The sequence below is a fragment of the Cyprinus carpio genome, chromosome B3, assembly GCF_018340385.1.
Source record: "Cyprinus carpio isolate SPL01 chromosome B3, ASM1834038v1, whole genome shotgun sequence".
Taxonomy (NCBI): Eukaryota; Metazoa; Chordata; class Actinopteri; order Cypriniformes; family Cyprinidae; genus Cyprinus; species Cyprinus carpio.
The window spans coordinates 42764933-42788364 of record NC_056599.1 but is presented as its reverse complement, the minus strand read 5'-3'; the positions used below and the strand labels follow the sequence as shown (position 1 = coordinate 42788364).

The 23432-nt window shown below is 36.3% G+C and overlaps 1 long non-coding RNA gene across 1 annotated transcript; it reads right to left on the bottom strand.

Annotated features, from left to right (window-relative positions):
* Positions 1–16615: 16615 nt before the first annotated feature.
* LOC122136650 lies at positions 16616–17649 on the bottom strand. Its single transcript, XR_006154290.1, has 3 exons — positions 17233–17649; positions 16974–17108; positions 16616–16902 (listed from the first exon to the last, which is right to left on the bottom strand). It is a non-coding gene; the product is annotated as an uncharacterized LOC122136650 (long non-coding RNA).
* Between the last annotated feature and the right edge of the window lie 5783 nt (positions 17650–23432).

The window sequence follows — 23432 nt, the reverse complement described above, 5'->3', positions numbered from 1 at the left end:
TCACTGCTATTTATACTAGTCAACCATTGTCTGATCATTTATTCCCATTCAGTCACGATACAAGCGACCAAGCACGATTTTCGCTAGCTCTACACTGATTGGGTTACGTATTTGAGAGATATGAGTTAGAATAGAGTAAATACATCTCCTATAAGATGATGAGTCTGATTAACATGACATCACCACACACCCACACACCCACCACAAGGGAGAGAGAGAGAGAGAGAGAGAGAGAGAGAGCGAGAGAGAGCGAGCGAAGAGACATGTGAATACTCAAATTGAAGAATTCTGTTGTTTCTAGATTCTGTGGTTTATGTCTATTATTGTCGTTATTATAGCATTTTTGCATTCTGCTCTTTTTTCTTATAGATTTCAAATATTTTATTCATATTAATAATACATTTATTTCAACTCCCTTTACTGAAAGTGTTTAAATAAAAATAGAAACCATCACATAATTTGTAATGGTTTTTACTGGTTATAATGAAACTGTATTGGTTTTATTTTCCCAGTGATATCGTTAGACTTGATTGGGTACAGTGATACTATTTAAACTTGAACTGAGCTGGATGATTTTTATTTCATCACTGAATCTCAATGATGACCGGGACTTTAATTGAAAAATGAGTGTTTACTGTTCCCCTTCGGCTTATTGCACACTATTTTCCTAATTAATGCTGTAGAAGTTGCTTTTGACACAATCTGTATTGTTAAAAGCGCTGTATAAATAAAGGGTGACTTTTGATTTAATGGAAACTGTGATGGTCTGTTGGTCTTCCTACTGGTAATTGGTCGCCTTCTGTTGGTGACTTTTGTTAAAAAACCATTAACTCCTAATGTAATATGTCACAAACACACACTACATGATACCATTATTTAATGGTTTTAATGGTTAAAAGTTGATGTTTGTAGGTTTTGTAGTGGAATCATTAGAATTTCTGTGAGGTTTCTATTGTTTTGTCAGCAGGGTCACCGGTGGGTTTTGTATGTTATTTACCATAAATACGACAGAATTGCTGTTAATATTGTGAGTAGTAGTGGACTGTTTGTATTTGGTGGCCTATGTGGGGAAGAACATCCGGGCTGTTTTTCACTCCCAGTCCGTCCCTGGCTACTGTCCTGCTGTTTCAGTACTGTTTTTTAGTTTTCGATTCACTGTTAGTGCTGCGCTTAGGTTGAGACGCTTTCATTTGCGTTTGGGAACGCAACATTCGTCATTAGCAACTTTATAAATCTGTTGTTTTTACAAGAAGTTTCAGTTCACATAATCTTCAGAAATCATCTGCTTTTCCTTGCTCAAGACATTGTGATTATATCATGTTAAAACAGTTTTGGCTGCTTAATATTTTTTTGTGGAAACTATGATACCACTCAAACATTTGATAAGATTTTAGAAAAAGAGAGACTTAATAATTTTATTTCATCATGCCTGAAGTGACAAAAAGGCACGTGACGACACTTAAAATGAATTTCTAGTTCTAAATTCATTAACCATTTAATTAAATATATTGATAAATGCAAATAATGCTGTTCATGTAAACTTTATATTTACAAAAAATCCTGAAAAAATAAAGTGTCATCATTTCCACAAAAATATTAAGCCGCAAATTCTCTTTTCAACATTGATAATATCAGACTGTTTCTTTGATAGTCAAATACATTGTAATTATTTCTAAAATATCATGTTGACACTGAAAACTGGAATAATGATTAAGAAAATTCCGCTTTGCATCCGGATACCATACATTTTATATAAAATTGAAAACTTTTTGTATTGTAATAATATTTCACAATCTTCTTTTTCCTTTTCTTTTTTTTTACTTTATTTGATGCAATAAGTCAGCATTGATTGATCAGAAGATAGTTTATTTCAAAATCATTAATAATTTTAATAAGTTTCCAAACTTTTGGAAGGTACTTTAATAATAATAATAACAATAATTCGGTATACTACACTAGAATATATTATAGTACTTTATTATAATATATTATTATTTTGTTGCATGATTATTAAATGCTGCTTTTATTTTTTACAGTACAGTATGTATTTCTTTTACAATATATATAGATATATCTTTTAATGTGCTAAAACATATATTTTAATAATGAGTGCTGGGGGCGGGCTTGTTGGTCGTGGCTCAGATTTTCCTCTTCTTTTTTTGTCTCTAGCTGATCACACGCTCTGTAATTTGGTTAAAAAAATCCTGACAGTGTAATAAAAGATTTTTATTTATTTATTTCTTTATTTTGAATGAGGCTTTTAAATGATTTTATGATCATGTTTTTTTTTTGTTCTTTTGGACATTTTAAATCTCCGTCCAATGATTCATCACACATTGATTTGTACTTTCTTCTTTACTAATGGATTCACAGCTAAAACTGATCTGATCTGGAGAGAGTGAAGAGTGTGTCATTGTTCTCTACAGGTTGAATGATTGTATGCGCACAGATGAAGGTTGTTCTGCTCTGACTTCAGGCTCTGGAGATCAAACCCCTCACACCTGATAGAACTGGATCTGTCTGATAATATCTAGGTGAGACTCGGAGTGGAAGCGTCTCTCTGTGCCTGTACTGGAGGATCCCTCACTGTAAACTGAGAAACTGTGGTAAGACCATCTATATGATAGACTCATGTGTCAAAATATTTGTGAAGTTTGGGAAAAAACAAATCACCCAGAAATCCAGAAACTACAAATAGCTTATCAAGATACAGAGAACAGAAAGTTAAAACATTGTGTGTCCTTTGTTTCTTGTTCAGGTTGGAGTCTTCTGTGTTCCATGTTAAGCTTTTCTGCATTAGCACACCTTGAAAATGGATTCTGTACACTAAGTGCTAATAGCTCCGTCTTTGTAGCAAAGGCTTGACTGTTCGCAGACAAAATTACTTAAAGCAACCAGTCAGATAAGTGATAGAGTAAGAACAGTGAGCTTTTGACCACGACCGACCCAGTACAAACTGCATTTCTTCTCATTTATATTAGATTTAATGCAGCCAAGAGGTTTTTATATTAAAGGAAAATATAAGAAATAGTTAAAAACAATGGAAGCTAAATGTCTACATTTATATAATTGAATGATATGTGGTTTCCTCCGTGATCATATTTTCTGGAGAATCAAACACATGCAGCCTATTGTTCACAACTCAGAAGCGTGAGGCTCTCCTGCAGGCCTTTCAGAAGCTTTACTGGATCATCAGCTTCAGTGTGAATTAGGAGCGGTGTTAGGGGCCTTTAGGAATAGACACAAGTCCAGGTACACTAGACAGACGTCATCTGTTTATAATCAATACAATCATATACGAATATGTTACATTCAGCCTACTGTTTGTCTGTAAAGCACTGCAGCACATTTGAGGTGTAAGTACTATCTTCCACAATTTACATGAAGATGAATATAATCTCTATCAGCAGTAGCTGATCTCAATGCTTGTCATTATATCTCCTCTGGAGCTGTGAGACAACACACAACACACACAACTACACACCACTACCCACTACAATATTAATACAGATTAAATAGCACTATAAGCTCAGCTGTGTAATGAATGTGTGATTAAACATAGACAAGACTGTTTTGCAGGGGACGTATTTCCGAGATTTGTCCGACACTCCTGAAATCCAACGGAATCTGGCTTTAATTACCCGCATAATCTGTAGTGAAGTTACGCTCTCTGATCTGCAGGGTGATCCACGCCATCTGAGTTCTGGATAAGTCCATACCAACGGCCGTCGCTGCTGAATTCATTTACAATGGCCAAAGTGTCAGATAAAGTGACATCTGTCACAGCCTACAAAAGGGGGCCACTAATGCATCTATCTTCTGTACTATAAAACAACTGAATTCTGTGATGATCTACACCCGCGATGAATCTTTTAAGTACGGCCTCTGGATCAGTTTGTAAGACTCGAGAAAGAGAGAGCTGTTACAATATTTTAAATGTTAGTCCACTAAAGACTGCTTTCAGTTTATGATGTTAGTACTGTCCTTCACCAGGATAGGTCGCTAGTTTCTCAGCCGCTCGAGCATGTAATTATCAGTTAGTAGGACCTGCACTCTAATGTCAGAAACATCAGCCCGCAAAACATTAACAAATAACAAAATAAAAAACTGACATTGAAAATAAAGTGGGGGGTGGCATCATCATTTCACACAAAATATGAGCCGCTGGTGTGTGAATTCTGAAATCCACGTTTTAAAATTATCTTATTCAGAAGCCACGTATTCAAAATGTTTTTTATTCATATGATAGTTTCAGTTTAAATGTGTTTGTTTCTATATTCCATGGTAATGATATTATTGTCATATATACATTATAAAATTCATTATATTTCCGATGATCTTTGGTAAATAGTTCATATAATAATACATGGAATTTCATAGTATTTTCCCCCCCCTAAAATAAAAATAGTCAGCATCACATTCTAAATGGCATTAACTGAGTGAAACTGCAGCGATATTGTTCTTTGTGCCAATGATTTCTAAGAACTGATCGTGTAGTATGATTTTTTAGCCTAAAAAGAGGACCGCTTGGCATGCCAAAGCCGATTGTCCGGTGGTCTTTGTAGGAACACCCAACAGGAGATTCGCTCTTCTTTAGTTGCTTATGTTTTTTTTTTTTGCAGCAATCATTTCGTTAGTGTAGCAGAGGGGTGTGAGTTTCTTTCGCAGTGTTGATCCACTGGGACTCGCCACATCGTGACTTTGCTCAGTGGCCACTCGTGATTGCCGCGCTAGTCTCAAGAGGGACCCGCTCTCCCCCCCCGTCCACCCCCCCACACCGAAACAACGACACTTAGAGATGAAAAAAAAAAAAAAAAAACAAAAAACGAAACTGAAATCTTGAAGATAAAATCTGTTTTAAGTCATGAGTATTGTTTAGCTTGTATGAAGGTTATGACACTCATAGACCACAGGCTAGGTTATTTGTGAAAGTGACAAAAAAGAATTTTAGTTTTTTTAATTATTGAGAATAGCAGCGTTTAAATGCATTACTCAATTGAACTAACACATATTAACTAGTAGATTGATAAAAGTAAACTAACCACATTTAGAAATGTTGTGCTTCACAATACAACACAATAAAGGTACAAAAGCACTAAAAATTAATGGAGCTACTCTAAAAGAGAAAATCCAATCAACGCCAAAAACTGAAACTGACTATAATATTGACAAAAATAAAATCTAAATTAGGTAATAACAAAAGCGCATACACAAATGATGTAAATTGAAATGGGACATACCATTAACTGAGGGCAAGGTAGGAAAATTTCAAAAATTCAAAACATCCCACTTGTAAATACGATCGTACTGAGTCAAATAATGATTTACTCCTAGAAAGCAGCAAAATTGTTTTCCACATTGATAATAATCAGAAATTGTTTTCTTGAGAGTCAATACACTTGTAATGGTTTTTCTAAAAGACCATGTGACCACTGAACAACTGGAGTAAATGATGAAGAAAATTCTGCTTTGCATCACAGGAATAACATTACATTTTTATATTATATTAAAATTTTAAACTTTTTTTGTATTTGTAATATATTTCACAATATTTTCTTTCTTTTTTTTTTTTTACTTTATTTGATCAAATAAATTCAGCCTTGATGGGGCAAAAATAGTTATTTCAAAATCATTACTTAATGTTTGGAATGTTTCCAAACTTTTGGCAAGTACTTTAATAATAATAACAATAATTCTATATACTACACTATAATATATTATAGTAGCCTTTAGATAATATATTATTATATTGTTGTCATTATTAAATGGCTGCTTTTATTTTTTACAGGACAGTAGGTATTTTTACAATATAAGATATATCTTTTAATGTGCTAAAATATATATTTTAATAATGAGTGCTGGGGGCATGACTTTGTGGGCGTGGTCAGATTTTCCTTCTTTTTTGTCTCTAGCCTGATCACACGCCTGTATTTGGTTAAAAATCCTGACAGTGTAAATAAAGAACTTTTATTTATTTATTTATTTATTTTTGAATGAGGCTTTAAATGAGGTTATGCTCATGTTTTTTTTTGTTTTTTGACATTTTAAATCTCAGTCCAATGATTCATCAACACATTGATTGTTCTTTCTCTTTTACTAATGTATTCACAGCTAAACTGGATCTGATCTGAGAGAGTGAAGAGTGTGGTCAGTTGTTCTCTACAGGTTGAGTATTTGTGGCGTCACAGATGAAGTGTTGTTTCTGCTCTGACTTCACTCTGAGATCAAACCCCTCACACCTGAGGAGAACGGGATCTGTCTCTGAATAAAATAAGACAGATTCAGCCGGTGAGAGTCTCTGTGTTGTACTGGAGGATCCTCGCTGTAAACTGGAGAAACTGTGGTAAGATCATCTCTCTGATAGTCTCATGTGTTTGTCTTCAGTAAAAAGCTTTAGGTTCTCATATCACACGACTGTAGGAACACAATTCTGTGTCACATCTGAATGGATTCAAGCCACTTGCGTAGTGCTGCTTTTGCACTTTTGGAGTATTTTGCTTTTTGCAGTTCGCTGTAAATTAAAACAGCATCTAATGTTGAGGAAGATCTCATTCACTTCAGCGATCAATCCATTACTCTACTTACTGGTGTACAATCAAGACTCTCTACACCCATTAGAACCACGACTGCCCAAGTATAGATGATTGATAGATTAGAAATATTAGATCGAAATTGAAGGTTAAATGAGTTTGAATGGTCTAGAAAATAGTTCATAGAATGGCAGCTAAATGGAGTCTAAAGGCCTTCAGTTGTTTACATTTGAATTTTGACAGAGTTTGAATAGTCTTGGCTCATCTGAACATTTCGTCAATGTAAGGCTGTGGGATTTTTTATGATTTTAATCTTACGTTTTTAGGTAAACTGTAAGTTCTAATAGAGGAGCAAATGACTGTTTCTTCTCCAGACAGATCTGTCCTTATATCACGAAATGAAACAATATCTCAACATTCAGCTCTGTGTGTCTGTTCAGTCCTGAAGCACATGACAGTTTCAAACAGCAGCATTGAGCATCAACATGCAGAAATCTCATTCTATCAGCAGCAGGTTTGTGGCAATGCTTGTCATTATATCTCCTCTCCTGCTCTGAGACCAGAGTCAATAACAACTACACACACTTCAACTACAATTAACACTGTGTCATTGTTCTCTACAGGTTGAGTTAGTTATTGTGGCGTCACAGGGATGAAGGTTGTTGTGCTCTGGTTTCAGCTCTGAGATCAAACCCCTCACAACCTGAGAGAACTGAATCTGTCTTGGAATAATCTACAAAAATCAGAAGTGAAGTTACTCTCTGATCTGAAAGATGATCCACGTTATAAACTGGAGAGATTATTCTACTACTGTGAGTATATTATTATTTAAATCTTTTAAAAATGGCCAAAGTTTAGTAACAGCACATATTTGGAGAATATAAGATAATTCACCTCCACTTTAGTGTTCTGTACTTTAAATTGTTTAATTCTGTGATGATCTATGAATATATGAATATTTTCATCTCTTCCAGTGTCTCAGTGTGTAAATGATAAAGAGAGAGTTGTTGATTATTCACTGTTTATTAATCTATGATCAGTTGTTCATTCAGATCAGAGTATGTGAGCGGAGTGGAGCGTCAATGCAATCATCTCCTCCGCGCTCCGAGCATGTAATTATCACTCCGCTCCGCGCTCACTGATATCAGATTATATCAATTATATCAATAACACCTCAGTATGTTTGAAATTCCACAGTTCAACTTCTGTTCATAACTTATATTAAAAAATAAATAAATAAACACAAGAAGAGTTTCAAAGTGGTTTATTGGAACACTAGTTTGCAAACTTTTTTCCTACCACATGACAAATAACATATGTCAGTATTAAGGTATAATTGCTGCTTTTTGCGGTGCAAATTTTGTTTGTGATGAAACGTTTTCGTCAGTTATTTTACCTTCGGATCGATGCATTTCTTCTACAGATTTCTGCTCATTCAAAATCAGATACAGATGAAGTAGCTCTGTAAGATTACATTTGTTTGAACGCATTATTAAGAAAGTGATTGCGTGTGAATAATTAAGTGTTGTAGTAGCCTACGTGTTTAAATCATGCTTTCAGCTGAAAATATTCTGTATTTAGAAGAAATCAAAACATCCTTGAGAACTATAACTTCTACCAGAAAGACTCAGGGAGGTAGAGATAAGACTGAAGTATTTATTTACAACAACACAAAAAATATCATTATATTTGGCGTAGGCCCCATCCGTAGCGTGGATCTGAAGTTTGTAGATACCAGCTAATCCTGCCGAAGACGAAGGCAGGGCGGAGCCTACCCCCCGCATGGACAGGGCCAACCTGGTGGTGGTGGGGGGAGGAGGAGGATGGAGGGAAATGACAGCGGCGGTATCTGCAAACACAAAATAGGTTGTGAGTAGTGCGCCTTTTATATCCATCGTGTTGAAAGCCGATTGGCTAGACCTTAATTGTAATGTGACGTGACATTTAGTCTTTCTAGTAGAACTTACGCTTCCATTTCTACCAGAAAGACTCAGGGAGGTAGAGATAAGACTGAAGTATTTATTTACAACAACACAAAATTTGATTATTTTGGCGTAGGCCCCATCCGTAGCGTGGATCTGAAGTTTGTAGATACCAGCTAATCCTGCCGAAGACGAAGGCAGGGCGGAGCCTACCCCAAAAGAAAGAAGAATAATGTAATACGCACCAGATGAAGTATGTCTTAGAGGATCCTGGAACATGAACGAAAGAGATAAATTGAGATAATTAGCCAGACATAAAAATACAACATCAGATTATAGCTAAAGTATTAGCTTATATGGCAATGAAGATAGACCACAGAGCCTTTGAGAGAGGCCACGATAGGCCGGACAGTGAGAGAGAGAGGCAGGCCACGATAGGCCAGACAGTGAGGCAGGCCCCGATAGGCTGGACAGTGAGGCAGAGAGGCAGGCCACGATAGGCCCGACAGTGAGGCAGAGAGGCAGGCCACGATAGGCCCGACAGTGAGGCAGAGAGGCAGGCCACGATAGGCCGGACAGTGAGGCAGATAGGCAGGCCGCGATAGGCGGACAGTGAGGCAGAGAGGCAGGCCGCGATAGGCCGGACAGTGAGGCAGAGAGGCAGGCCGCGATAGGCCGGACAGTGAGGCAGGCCCAAAAAGAAAGCCACGAAGGCCGCAGAGAAAAGCCTAGCTAGCCCGCAGAGGAGGATGTCCAAATTGACCATAGTGAGAAAGCCAAGAGGCCGTAGAATGAAGTGAAATGCTATATGCACAGAGAGGAAGGCCATGTAATTAGACCACGGTGGGAACACCACTAGATGGGTAACAGAAGGGAAGGCCACGAAAGACGGGCCACAAAAAAGAAAGAACAAGTTAAGCCACAGTAATCAGAGGTTGTTGGGAGTAATATGAAGAGGAATTGTACCACCACCATTATTTGCATATAGATTACCTTGAGGACAGCTTGATATACCTTAAGATGTTTAGTATTTCAGGTCTAATGTGGAATTCCAATGCGGAGGATGACCATCTTCCCAGTAGCTTCATATCTGATGTTTGTACTCCGAGTTCAACAGCATTAGTGACCAGTGTATAGAAGCGGTGACAGACCGCAGCTTCTAAACGTGACTACATTGAGCTGAACCAGCCGCAGAGACAAAGGCCCCGATAGGCCGTTGAAAGAACGCTACAAGAGGCCGTAGAGAGTATAGCTGCTAAGGCCATGACGGAAGCCTGCGAGAGGCTGTGGAAGAGTAAATGTAATGAATAGGTGTAACACCACCACCACCACCAGTATTTGCTTAATTTACCTTATACACGCATTACATTACGTTGATGGGCAATGTACTTTTCTTTAAGCTATGTGATGTGAAAGCCTTGTGTAGATGACAACGATAGACCATTGTGTGTGAAAAACCATGATAAACTGGACATGGGGAGCATGTGAGAAGTAGTCACCGCCAGTAGTTTTGCTAAGAGTATTATACTGTACCTTGAGCATTACGTGAATAAAGTCTGATCTTGACGGACATCCAATGAGGAGGATCATGAACATAGCAGCCTGAAGGCAAATTACAGGAATTCTAAACCACCTCACTGAGAAGGTGATTAGGTTAATTGATAAGAGGTAGAATTAGGGTTCTAGCAGACATAAGAGCATATACACAGATACAATTCTTTAGGCTAGACTCCTGCGCACTCTTGATAAAAAACTCCATCTAACTGCCAGAAACTGCAGAGCAACCTATCCCCCCCCCCAAAAAAAATAGAAAATGAGCCAGATTAGCATGACCATAAAAGAGATACTCAATTTAAGCAAAGTCGTTGTGACATGTGAAGGCCACAATAGGCCAAACTTCATATCTGTAATGGACCATCATAGCAGAGTTATGCAAAGTGCCTCAGCAGTCTGTGTAAGGTGAAGGCAGCAACAGCCGGGTAAGACCAAACAAGCCTCGATTATAACTTAAAGCCTGCGTGAAATCAAAATTGACTTTACTAGCACACATGGCTAGTATTGATGTAAATGATCTGTGCAAGTTAATCCGCTGAAAGAAATAATCTTCTTTGTAATCAAAATCTGAACATTTACTTCCGCTGTGGAATGGCATTCCTTTTCTAATGACGTCAGTTTGACAGCATGGGCAGAATCCTTAAACACACCCCTCCAGCCATTAGTTTGCGATAAGTGAAAGAGAGACTAGTAGTGCAAACAAAAAACCATGCCCTCTATTCAATATTAAGTTTCAGCTGGAAATACGTCACCACACTGAAATAAAGTCAGCAGCGACCTCCAGTTCACGTGGACTTTAAAGATGAGCCGACTCTTACCTAGAACTCAATTGAAAGATGACCATATACATCAGCTTGATAGAGCCTGCTTCATAATAGCGCCAGTCCAGAGAGTGACCTGTGTAAAGATGAGGGGAGAGCCAAAGTTCTCTGCATCTACAGCCATGGAATTCCCACGAAGCTTGATGAGTCCATATAACCATGGGAACCCGACGAGTGACCCCCATTCCTTTACGAGGCATTCAGAATTATTGTAGATAGATGCAGATGAAACAATGACTGAATAAAACAAAGACAAAAGCATATGATTAAGACAAAAAAAACTTAAAGGTGTGGAAAACATAGCCCCTTTTTCAGAAGGAATAATGCGAGCAACGATCTTTATGAGTAGGCTAAAAAGATTGTAAGCCTTTAATAACAAGTCTTAAAAATGCCTTAAGAAAGAGTTGTTCCGAACATTGAATGTATTAGTTTGATTAACATCTTGATCATGCAGCGCAAGTTTGCTAGATAAACCATCACGCAACACCAAACGCTTTTTCTTAAACGTTTGAGCAAATAACCTTGCAGAGAATAAAATGTATGCCCAAGCGCATAAAACAAAAATGATACTTATAAGATGTAGGCTGATGAAAGCGAGATGCCGAAAGAGACCGTCAGCAGGCCCAGAGAGATTTCATGCGTGCAGGTTCACGTGAGCGTACAGATGAAATATTTTGTTGATAGAGACACAAGCAGCGCCGCGCCGACACGGAATTGGGATATTGTAACACTGTTGCTGCGGGTTGCTTTAAATGTCCATGAGTTGAAGCGACCCCAATAATGTGCTATTTAGCGCCTGGAATGTGAATTTGTTTTTTGTTTTTTGTTTTTTTTCGTCAGGGAAACGCGTTTTCCCTTCTCGAAACGCGATTGGGATAGTTTTGAGTAGCAATTGGCGGTTTTGAAAAAACCTGGCAACACTGGAAAGCCCTCGGAACTCCGCCAATGTTTTTTCACTTCCTCTGCCGAGGAAACTCCGAAGCCTGTGTATCATCCAACGCTACTAACGACCAAAAACTTTCACGACACCAGAGCAAAGCCAACTATCTAATGTGCATCTTGAGAGGAATGTCAAACTAGCAATAGCTTGCAGGAGACGAACTTAACTGCAAGTAACCCAGTGAAAATCAGGCAATAGCCTAAACGACAGTTTGCGCAAAAATGACAGCGGCGGTATCTGCAAACACAAAATAGGATGTGAGTAGTGCGCTTTTTATATCCATCGTGTTGAAAGCCGATTGGCTAGACCTTAATTGTAATGTGACGTGACATTTAGTCTTCCTAGTAGAACTTACGCTTACGCTTCCATTTCCCGCTCATGTCCATGGTGAAAAACCACGATGCTCCGACTTTTAAAAGATCCGCTCCTCGCTCCAGTCAAAATCACACCGCTCCACTCCGTGCTCCGCTCACATACTCTGATTCATATCTCTGACTGTAATATGAGTATACTGTGTGTTTCTGAGCTGGATCTGCTGATGTGGTGTGACAGCAGTAATGTCTCATACTCATATCTGACTGTCTGTGTGCTTTTATTGTAGGACTCTCAGTATTTAGACGTCAGTTCAGTTTCCTCGGGATCAGCTGATGGTGAATAAGAGCCGCTACAGCGACGTCACAGTCACACAATCAACAGAGACTGAAGACACAGAGACACACAGATCACAGAGACTGAAGACACAGAGACACACGGATCACAGAGACTGAAGACACAAGAAAAGAAAACAAAATCAAACTATAACAAAAAAAAAAAAAAAGAAGAACACAGAATGTAAGAGTCAGGGATCAGTGATGTAAAGTTAAATGAATGCATGGAAGTGTAATGTGTGTAGCAGTGTTGATGTGTTTATACAGCACTGAAAACCAAGAAAATCAATTCGATATTTTCAGTGATGGGCTTATATCCTGAGCTGTCCAGATTTAATATAGATCATCATAACTGTGTATTCTGAAATTCAGAAATAGACAACTTATCACTTGTACATTTTCTTATATTTTAATCAGGTCTAACATTTGAGTGTGTAACCTTTGTATGTATGTGTTTATTTTTTTTTAAATATGTGTCATCTCGAGAAGAGGGACTTCCACTTGATATCATCATGAGAAATGTGTGCAGAAATATTTTACTTTTTTTATTATTTTTATTTTCATTTTTATTGGCACGGTATGAAAACATATAAATACATAGCAAATGTAAAAGTACCTATTCAAATAAAATGAGAATCAAAGCACAATATCAATTAGAAATGAAATACAGAAAATTCACCAAAATAAATGAAAACGTAGGCACAGGTTTATCGTCTGAAGAGCTTTGGAGTTCTTTGAGGATGAAATAGCTTGAATATATTTCTGGATTTCTGTTTCAAAAGAAATGAATAATGGCAAAGTTTTATAGACGTATTTTCAAACAACAAACTTCTGATCATGAATCACACAGAGGTAAGTGATTTTTAAGCATTTATGGTTTATATTTAGATATAATGTTAGCATTCCCAGCATGTGACACATTAGTCTAAGCGGTCTCTGGTGTTTGTTTTATAATCAACAGCTTCTACTGTCTTCAGTCTGGACAAGGTGTGAGCATCAAAACTCCAGGGACGGATTAACGCACGGCTCTACTGGACACGTACTCGGGGAACTAGACCAGAGGGACCCGCCGAAACACTGCTCCTCCCGGAACACGATTTCAACCAGAGACCTCAGATTTCTGAGCCAAGTGGATTTTGAATGCAATTTCCCAAAAGAAAAAGAAAGCTAATATGAGGCAGAACGCACGCTTGCTGTTCTGTGGTGAATTCTCTCTTCATAAACAACAATGTACAGCTGTGCATACAATGTAAGAGATTCATTTCACAACTGCTTCAGTGATTATAATTAGAGTTTTTGAGACTGAAGTCAATGATAATGTTCTTGACTTTGATGATTGATTCTTTGCTCTCTTTCTGTACAGTGAATCGGTTATAATTGATAACTTACAATGTTTTGATTAATTCATGTTAAAATACAAAGTCAGTCGTGTTAAATATATTTTATGACATGGTTAATTTGTGGTTATCATAGTTTAAGTGTGTAGTTTTTGTGTTTTGCTTTTTAACTTTTAAAACCATAGTTCATTTTTAAGGGTATGTTAAGCTTAACTGTTAAAAATCGTTTGTGAATGAAGTTTAAGCAAACAGCACAAAAAATTTATAAGTCTTTAATGTTTTATTATTTTGTTGTGTGTGAATAAATGTGCATATTTATAATAAATTACAACAATGATCTACCAAGTGTCAGGGGATCATCAACTGGATAATGAATTTGATATATAGTCCATATAGTCCATTGATAAGGTAAGTTTAAATGTTGTTGTTACACATAACATATTAATGAATTGAACATTTTAATAATGTCCTTACTACATTTCTGTGTCTATGGAAGGTCTGAGAGCTCATGGATTACATCAAAAAATTATCATAATTTTTGTTCTCAAAGGGATTGTGTTCCTTTAAAGGGATACTTCAGCCATAAATGAAAATTGTCATAATTTACTCACCCTCATGTCATTCCAAATCTTTTTCATTCCTTCATGAATCCAGAAAAAATGATCAGAGATTCCAAGAAAATATTAAGCAGCACAACCATTTCCAACACTGATATTAAGAGCATCAAATCAGTATATTAGAATGATTTCTGAAGGATCATGTGACACTGAAGACTGGAGAAAATTCAGCTGCGCATCACAGAAATAAATTATATTTTAAAGTATATTAAAAAAACCAACATTATTTTAAATTGTAATATTTCATAATATGAGAACATTATTTTTTTCTCCACATAATTTTTAATGTTCTTCACCAGAACCATTGTATTATGCTTTATAAATGAGCATTATGTTAAGTATTAAAACATTGTCTTGACCAACTTTATGGTCAGTACAGGGTCAGAGGAGAACGTGGACATTGCACGTTTAATGTTCACAGTTCGTGGCACAGGGAGAAGCAGTTTCATTTCAGGAAAAAGTGTCCACAATCAAAGGTATGTAAAGAAAGTATTGTGTAGCAGACATATCTACTATGTAGTCTTGTGCTTTATTCTCCAAATGCTTGTTTGAACCAACTAATTGCTTCAGAATTATCTTGTGATGCTTTATGTTGTAGAATCAAAAGACTGCGGAGAGATGTGTGGACTGCAGTGACCAGTGTGTACCATGATGTACTACAACATCTTGAGGAATCCAACTACCTTCATATTGCAGACCAAACGCACCTCTTCTTTTGCACTACACATTCCTTCCAAGGCTACAAGATGGTCTCAATCTTTTCTGAGATGGGTGAGATAATCACCCTTTACGAACAGAACACAACACGTCTCCAAACCAGCTCTGGGAATTGGGTCAAATTCATTATCCAGTTGATGATCCCCGAGATGAAGAGGTGTAATTGTTCATGCAAATTTACAGCCATGTTTTATTTATTTTTTAATATAAATATTACAGGAGTTGTAAGAATTAAAATGTTCCTTCGCTGGCATTTAAACACTTAATTAGCATTCTAGTACTCGTATAAATGTAGTTTTTGGAACTATTACAGGAACTGAGATTGTACACCATTTATACAGAAATGTTGTTCTTTGTTCACCCAGGGAACGGAACATTGCTGATATTGATTGGGAAAGCAGTGGATTGACTCCTGATGAAAGTGTTGGTGTTAATGTTCTACTGTAGAATGTCCTCTTACACCAGAGCAACTTGCAGCACTGAAGGACACAGTGGATCCAAGATCAGCATCACAATCCCACGGGATAGACATTTACACGGCTGCAGTGCAGTTTTGCCAGTCACTTGAGTAATGGAAACTGATTTTTTCAAAAGCTGGTTCATTAATAAGTACATAGCACTATGGAGAGCTAAATTGCTTCAAAACCTATGTAGCTCTGTTGAAAACTATTTCATGGGGGCTTCCCCTTCTCAAAATAAAATAGCAATTCTACATTAACATGTGCATAGATAAACTGCATGAAAATTGACCAACAAGTCCAAACAACACAGAGCAAACTGTGGTACTGTTAACATTTATAGACATGGTGTCTGTATTACTGTATTGGATTTCACATAACTACACAAGCTCAAAACCAAAACTCAGAAGTGCCAGTGCACTTAAGGAGCTCGTCCTTAAAATGGCTGAAATCCATGTAATGACTTTGTAATCATAGCATGTCTTCAACATGCTACGATTACCAAGTCATTACATGGATTTCAGGCAGGAAGTGGAGGATTTCAGCATGTCAGCAGTAACAACTTCCACTCCCATCTTTTCCATCTGCACTTCCCACCCCAGCCACAATTTCACCAAGTCCTTAATGTCAGAGCTGGATGCTAGATAAAGAAATAAAATAAATAAAATAAAATAAAATAAAATAAAATAAAATAAAAATTTATATAATATATATATATATATACCCCCCTTTCCTATTTGAGAAATAGAGTAGTGGACGTATGATGACAAAACACCCCCCTCTGGTTACCACAAGTTCCTCTGGGCTTTTATGAGTTTCTTCAATTTATGAGTAAAATAAATTCAGTATTAAACATAATTAAACAATCCTCAGAAGTTTTGTTCTGCAGTGTACACTCCACACATATCAGACGTTAAAAGCATATCTTTTCAAAAATGTACATAAATGGTTCACAACTCATGATTTGTGGGTGTGTGCAGTTTACATTATAGAAAACATATCAAAGTATTGTCAAGTTACATTTACCACAGGCTTTATTTTTACTCAATTTTATAAAAGCCCGTGGGGGAAAATCTTGAAGGAAGCAGTGGTGAAATAGTCTTTCAGTTTTCATCCCTGCCACCACTCCATGATCTAATCCAGGTCATCAGACATATACCCAGTGCTGTAAAATCCAGCAAACTGTATCAAGCACATTTCATACACACCTAATAAAACAAATTAGTAAAGATTTATACCTGTCTCAGTGAAGTGATGCAGATACCCTGAGATGTGACATCTATCTTCTTGTGAAGAATCGTGCTCGTCGTCATCATCCACACTGCTATCAGAGGGTCAGCAGATACAGGGAAGCAGCATCTGGAAACAATAACACATTTCTGTTGCAACAGTTCTATATGCACATCGCTTCATAACCAAATTAAACTTACCAAAGGGGTGAGTGAATTTTCACATTCCCTCGGAAAGATATCCACATCTTTCCTTTCAGTCAGCAGCGGCCACACTCTGGTTTCTTTGAGTCCTTTACGTGTTTGTTTCACCTGCCGTCATCTCCTTCCAGTGACCTATTATTACATATATTAGGTTACATGAATATAATGAATATTATAGTACACCAATGCTAAAAAAAAAATTAATGCAATTATGAATTGTTTAAATTACAGCTAAATTATGCTACTAATGTGATACCAGTTTTCTGGTTTCAGGAATATCATGGTCAGGACAGTCTTCTATCTGCTCTGTAGCAGTCTCAGGTGAACCTCTAGTAGTACATGGACTATTGCTTGGCTGACTCCAGCCAGCGAGGTCCACCATGTAGGAAAGAAAGTCCAATCATTTGTCCTGCAACAAGGAACAGATCACTCTCTACCAGAAATTGTGATGATGATGGAACAAGATGACCTGGTTCACCTTCAAAGAGACAGGTCCTTGCAGTATTTCCTGTTTTAAAATAATAGGCTAAAAGTTATATTTTAGATTCAAAGATGAAACAAAATACTATAGTCAGTGTTTCATCAAAAATAGCTGAAATACCCATGTTAAAATTAAATCCATGCTGAAGCCTCTGTATAACAGGAGACAAGAAATGTCTGGTTTACTCCTTCAGCAATGTCAGCATCCCCTGAATGTAACAGCAATTTACAGCAAACAGTCCAAAAAAAAAAAAAGTTATGGCCATTAAAACCTAGCTAGGAATGCCACAAAATGTATTTATTTACTTGTTGAATACCACCTTGGAGTCTGCACTTCACAGGGCTTGCTCATTCTATGCCGTTTTGTTTGTAGAATGCAACAAGTTCTCTGTCTTGATCTTCCTTGTCCATCCTCAAATCCATGCTCATCAAGAGGGGCTTTCTCATCTCATGTTGGCAAATTATTTCCTTTGTGTATAAGGATGATGCTTTATTTTTATCTGGTTCAGTTTTCCAATCTGCAAAAAAAAAAAAAAAAAGCAACATAAAACAGTTCAGCTAAAGCTAATTGTGTATTCTATTTCTGTTTTACGTCACAGAAATGTATTAACAGTTCCAAAAAAAATTCTTTACCATGGATTGAACAACAAGATATTCTGAAGACTGATCATTAAATGTGAAAAAAAAAAATCTTCCAAATATTATTTAATTATTTATTTTTTTTTTTTTTTTTTTTTTTTTTTTTGCGATATGAAAGACTAAAAGACAAAATTTTCCCTTTAACCTGCATATGCAAGAAAACAAAAAACCTGAGATAAGAATTTTTGAGATAATCTGGTGTCTCCAAAAGCATTACGTATTTATCATTTCAAATTATGTATTAAATTAAATGAATTTAACTACTTTAATATATCTTCCTTTTTTGATCTGTTCAGCTTCATCAGCTGACACACAGGACTTTATGTGTGCAGTCAGGATGACTAATTGATAAGTGACTCCACATTTCTGCCATTTCTCTTTTGTCATGTCATTACATGTTTCAGATTCAGGTGCAGAGCAGTGATGTCAAGCTCCATTTGAAGAGGAGCTGTGTAAAGCACTCTTTAAAACCTTGTGTTGCTGCCTTCAAATGCTTGGCACTGTACCCGCTCTCATCGGTGGAATAAGGGTGAGCTTCCGGGAGCCCCATCCTCCTTAAAAAATAAAAAATTAATAAATAAAATTAACTTAACATTACACAAAATACTCACAACCCCAATGTGTTATTGGATTTTTTTTTTAGATCATTCCTTTATTTTGTTATGCCAGTCTTCATGCTTTAAGCTTAGCACAAAGGTATTTACTTACACAAAATATGGAAATCAGAAATGTATTTGATGTGATATTTATTTTCATTGCAATGTATCACTATGTTCCTGATGATTACCTGAAAATTTATAGACAAGCCAACCTCCCTTTACTTCCTGAAATGTTGGGAACAGCTCCTTCAGTTGGGTACATAGCTTACAATGTAAATAACACTGAGTAAAAATGAAATGCCCAACAGTTACAAGTCCAACACTGGTACAAACAGCTTATAGTGTTTCATTACAGTAATGTGCTTAAGAGCACCTCAGCACCCATGTTCCAGCTATACAGAGTTAAACTCTTACATTAGCAAAAGAGAATTTTAAAAGATACAAGAGAGACATCATGCATACTTACTTCGTCAAAAGTTGTATTTTCATCCATTTGCATTGTCTTTCGCCCCAACCCAGCTTGCATATGTACCAGCTGCTCACTCTCCTTAGGTGTTCGCTCATATTGGTGAGGAAGCAGATAAAAGTTAACAGGTAATATTTTCACAGGTTTGATGGGGACAGCATTCGCCTTTTTACCCTGTCCTATGCTGAAAACCTCCGGAAATGATCTGATGGCCAAAAAATAAAAAATAAAAAATCAATTACAAACCAAAATAATTACCATCAAATAATATAATGTTTATTTATGTCAGTATTAAATAAAAATCATGTAGTTGCAAAACCTTGTCATCTCAGTTTGGATGGTGGCCCTCTGCTGAACAGTGTGCTGCTTATGGAGGTCAAATCATGAAATGAATTTAATGAAAGCAATTTAATAAAACTATGTATGCACAAATACATATACATAACAGGGAATTACTTTACCACACTATCCTTACCACAATAATAAATAAAAATACACAAAAAACCTGGAGTTATCCTGACTGGGACCAGCTGCACTGTCTGAAGTCAGCAAAGACAACCAAGTGCCTGGCTGACCTGACAACTTCACTGTCCTCTAAAAAAACAGTTGAAGCTGAAATATAGAATATATATATAATATATATATATATATATATATATATATATATATATATATATATATATATATATATATATATAGTATCTTATGTTATCTTATATACATTAATTATTGGTTAAACGGTCCGCTGTTTATAATTATTTTTGCTAGGCATCAGTTCAGGGTGCAGAGTAATGGTACGGAACATGAGAGAGTACAATAATTAGTCATTTAAAGCTATTATCTTTTTTTTTTTTTTTTTTTCTGTTGTTTTTGACCTACTGATACTGATACTGATTTCTGCCAATTTCTACAAACTACAGTTGACGGCATATAAAAACAATCTATATATATATATATTCAATGCAAAAAAAATATGTATTCACGTAATGTTTATAAATGGCCATTTTCTTCATTAATTAATTAAATCTGTGTATCATCTTTCACATTAAATTCTTTCATGCCAATTAATTCAGTCAGAATAACAAGAAAACTGTGGAGTTGTTCAAATGAAATTATTTTCAACAAACTCCATCTTTACACTGCAGAGGAAAAAGAAGCTGCATCTGAAGTGCCATTAGATGTATTTACACAGACTGTTGATTCATTCGGAAAAATCAAACCACCAGTAGGTGGCGGCAAATGACTGTTTAAATAAGTGAGTCATTTGGTCATTCAATTGATTCGTTTAAACAGCTGATTCATTCAGAGAAACAGCAAGTGACTTTATGAATGGGTTACTCAATCATTAAATGAGCCAATGATTCAGTGACCCATTCATAAAAAACAGTCACTTGCCTCTTTGCAGTAGTATTGATATTCGGGGTCGGTTCTGAAGTGTTGCTTACCTAAAACAATATTATCAATACCTTTTTTTTCTACCACAGTATGCATCTATAAACTTTCTGTGAGTGCTGCTGCACTCATTTCTTTTGATTTCTGCACGAGTCTCTCTCTCACATACTCAGTTTAATGTGTATGATATTGAGCGGAAATGAATGATATACTTTAATCGTGCCTGCAAGTTCAATAATTATTCACAATATTCAAGTTTTCAGCTCAAAACACAGCTTACAAAACATCATCGCGTGACCTTACATCCGACTTGGATCTGATGTGGATTCTGATCACGGAATGAAAGAAGCACTAACAGAATTATGACGCTTACACCGTGTCTAGATTGGACGCGAGAGGTGCGCACACCGCAGGAACAGTATAATGGAAAATATTAGTGGTTTTGAAAACGTGACATTAATCTCGCGGTATATCTTGAAGCCGGTAATCGGCTCATGCCTGTTCAGGAGCTATACTCTTAAAAATGAAAGCGGCTGAGAGCTACCAATGTTATACAGTACTTAAATCTCTTAATGTATCAATCCAAGCTGTTATACACGGCGTCGTTAAAATGTGCTGGAAATATTAAAAAAGTACTGATACACACACTGAAATAATTTCACCAAGTTTTATGACAAAAGCCAACAAATAAAATTAGCAGCACAATGCACTTTTTACTTGCCTAAACAGTGAAATAAAGCATTTAAAAAATCATGGCCAGATTTTAAAACTAACAAAAAATATGATAACATGTTATCTACTGACACGTACTACATGTTCAAATATAAGTTTTGACCATTTTAAAAAACAAAATTATAACATATTAGCCTTTAAATCTTGTTTTTATATAAAAAGGTAGAGTCAGAATGAAAAAAAAAAAATACATTATATCTGCTCCATAAACAGTTCTAACATAAGCTAATGTGCATTCTAAAAATCTCAACACTTCTGATAACAAGGTAGGCTATTTTCCATCGACAGGTTCAGATTTACAACAAAGATCTGCTCTGATTTCACATTGGTCTGAACAAAACTATGTCAGACTGAATGAATTTGTAAATCCACAGTTTGACAGCAGAGGGCGCTTATGAGAAGCAGAACAGAGCTGTTTCCACGGTAACCTCTGTAAACAAAGCTGCTGCTTCTAAACACGCTTTAAACAGAGAGAAGATGGAGAGCAAATGCAGCCGATATTATATGGGATTGAAAACAGTTTTGCTTACTGTGTTGGCCAATCAGTGGTAATATACATTTACATAATTTTCTTTAGGACAAGAGAAGGTGGCAGCGATAAGACATGGTGTAAATTATTCATCACCACGTTTATCTATGCTTTATATACCACAAATATGTATATTACGATTAGCTTGTTACAATCATAGGCTTAATTGGCGGGTGGGACATATCCACACCAATTTTTGCCAGGGTCGATTTTGTCCCTACCACTTTTTGAAGTAGGCTAATTGAAAAATATCTTGCGTAAGGCATTAAAGGGAAGACAAGATCAACAAATCATTCTTCATAATCTAATTAGGGTAATAATGCCCCTACATACTGCCATGTTACTCACCAGGATTATTATGGTAAACTAAAAATAAAACCATAAAAACATATTCATTAAAAGAAATGTTAACTTATAGCATTTTATTTTAAAAATGGAGTGCTTCCTTGTGCTAAGGATAGGCCTGCCCTCTACTAAAGATTTTTCTAGTCAACTATAGTCGCGCGTTATATTAAAAGTAGTAATATATAATATATTTACCATAGGCAGGCGAATTAGGCTATAGAGCCTGTACCGTGCTCAAGCTCGCGCATAAAGCAATTGCCTCCAATCCAAGCACCGGCAAAGTGATATGAATGTGTCAGGGCAAAGAAGACATTTGAATTATTTATTAATAAACTACTTTCTGAATCAGTGTCCGGTGCAAAGATGAAGTTACCGAATGCCAACGCTGACTCGCCATCTCCACATGAACGTGCCTTTAATAGAAATGCACCTTTTCATACAGACTACAAAATTCAAGAATATTACAAAATACAGTGGGCGAGTTTTCAATTTATTTATTTATTTTATTATTCATTAAAAAATAATAACATGAACGTGCCTTTAATAGAAAAATGGTAAGCTTGCATCTGATTGGCTAAAGAGTACGACAGACCAACGTGGGAAGAGAGCTCTGCCAGGAAAGTCTCAAAAACACACACACACAAATCCGAGTGGATTCGTGAGTAAATGACGATTTGTACATTCAGACACTCGTACATTTTAAACATTCAAAGGTTTTGTGCACAGTTGTATATCTACGAATTGGTTTTGCATTTGTGAAATGTATTTTATGAATATATAATTTTAGTTTGCGCATGTGAATTGCTTTTTTTGTGAATATATTTTTTTTTTCACGCATCCTATGAATTTTTTTTTGTGTGATACGTGAATTAGGTTTCATGCATGTGAAATTGTCTACGCATGTGTGAATCGTGTTTTTTGCGTGAATTATATTTGAGACTAATCTGTCTCCATAGTTGTTGTGTGAATCGTGTTTTTTGCGTGAATTATATTTGAGACTAATCTGTCTCCATAGTTAAACGAGTCTAAGATCCCCCTCAAGTTGTTTCAAACATGTAGGAATTTCTTTCTTCTGCTGAACACAAGGAAGATATTTTGAAGAAAGAAAGAAATCCACTGAGTATATGATTTTCATTTTGAAGTGAACTATCCCTTTAACAAAGATCGGGGCTAATAGAGGTTGAGAGAAACATAACGCAAATTGTTTTTCTTTTGAACCGACTCGTTTCCTGCAGCCCATTGATGAGATGTTCATGTTTCTCAACTACCTGGCA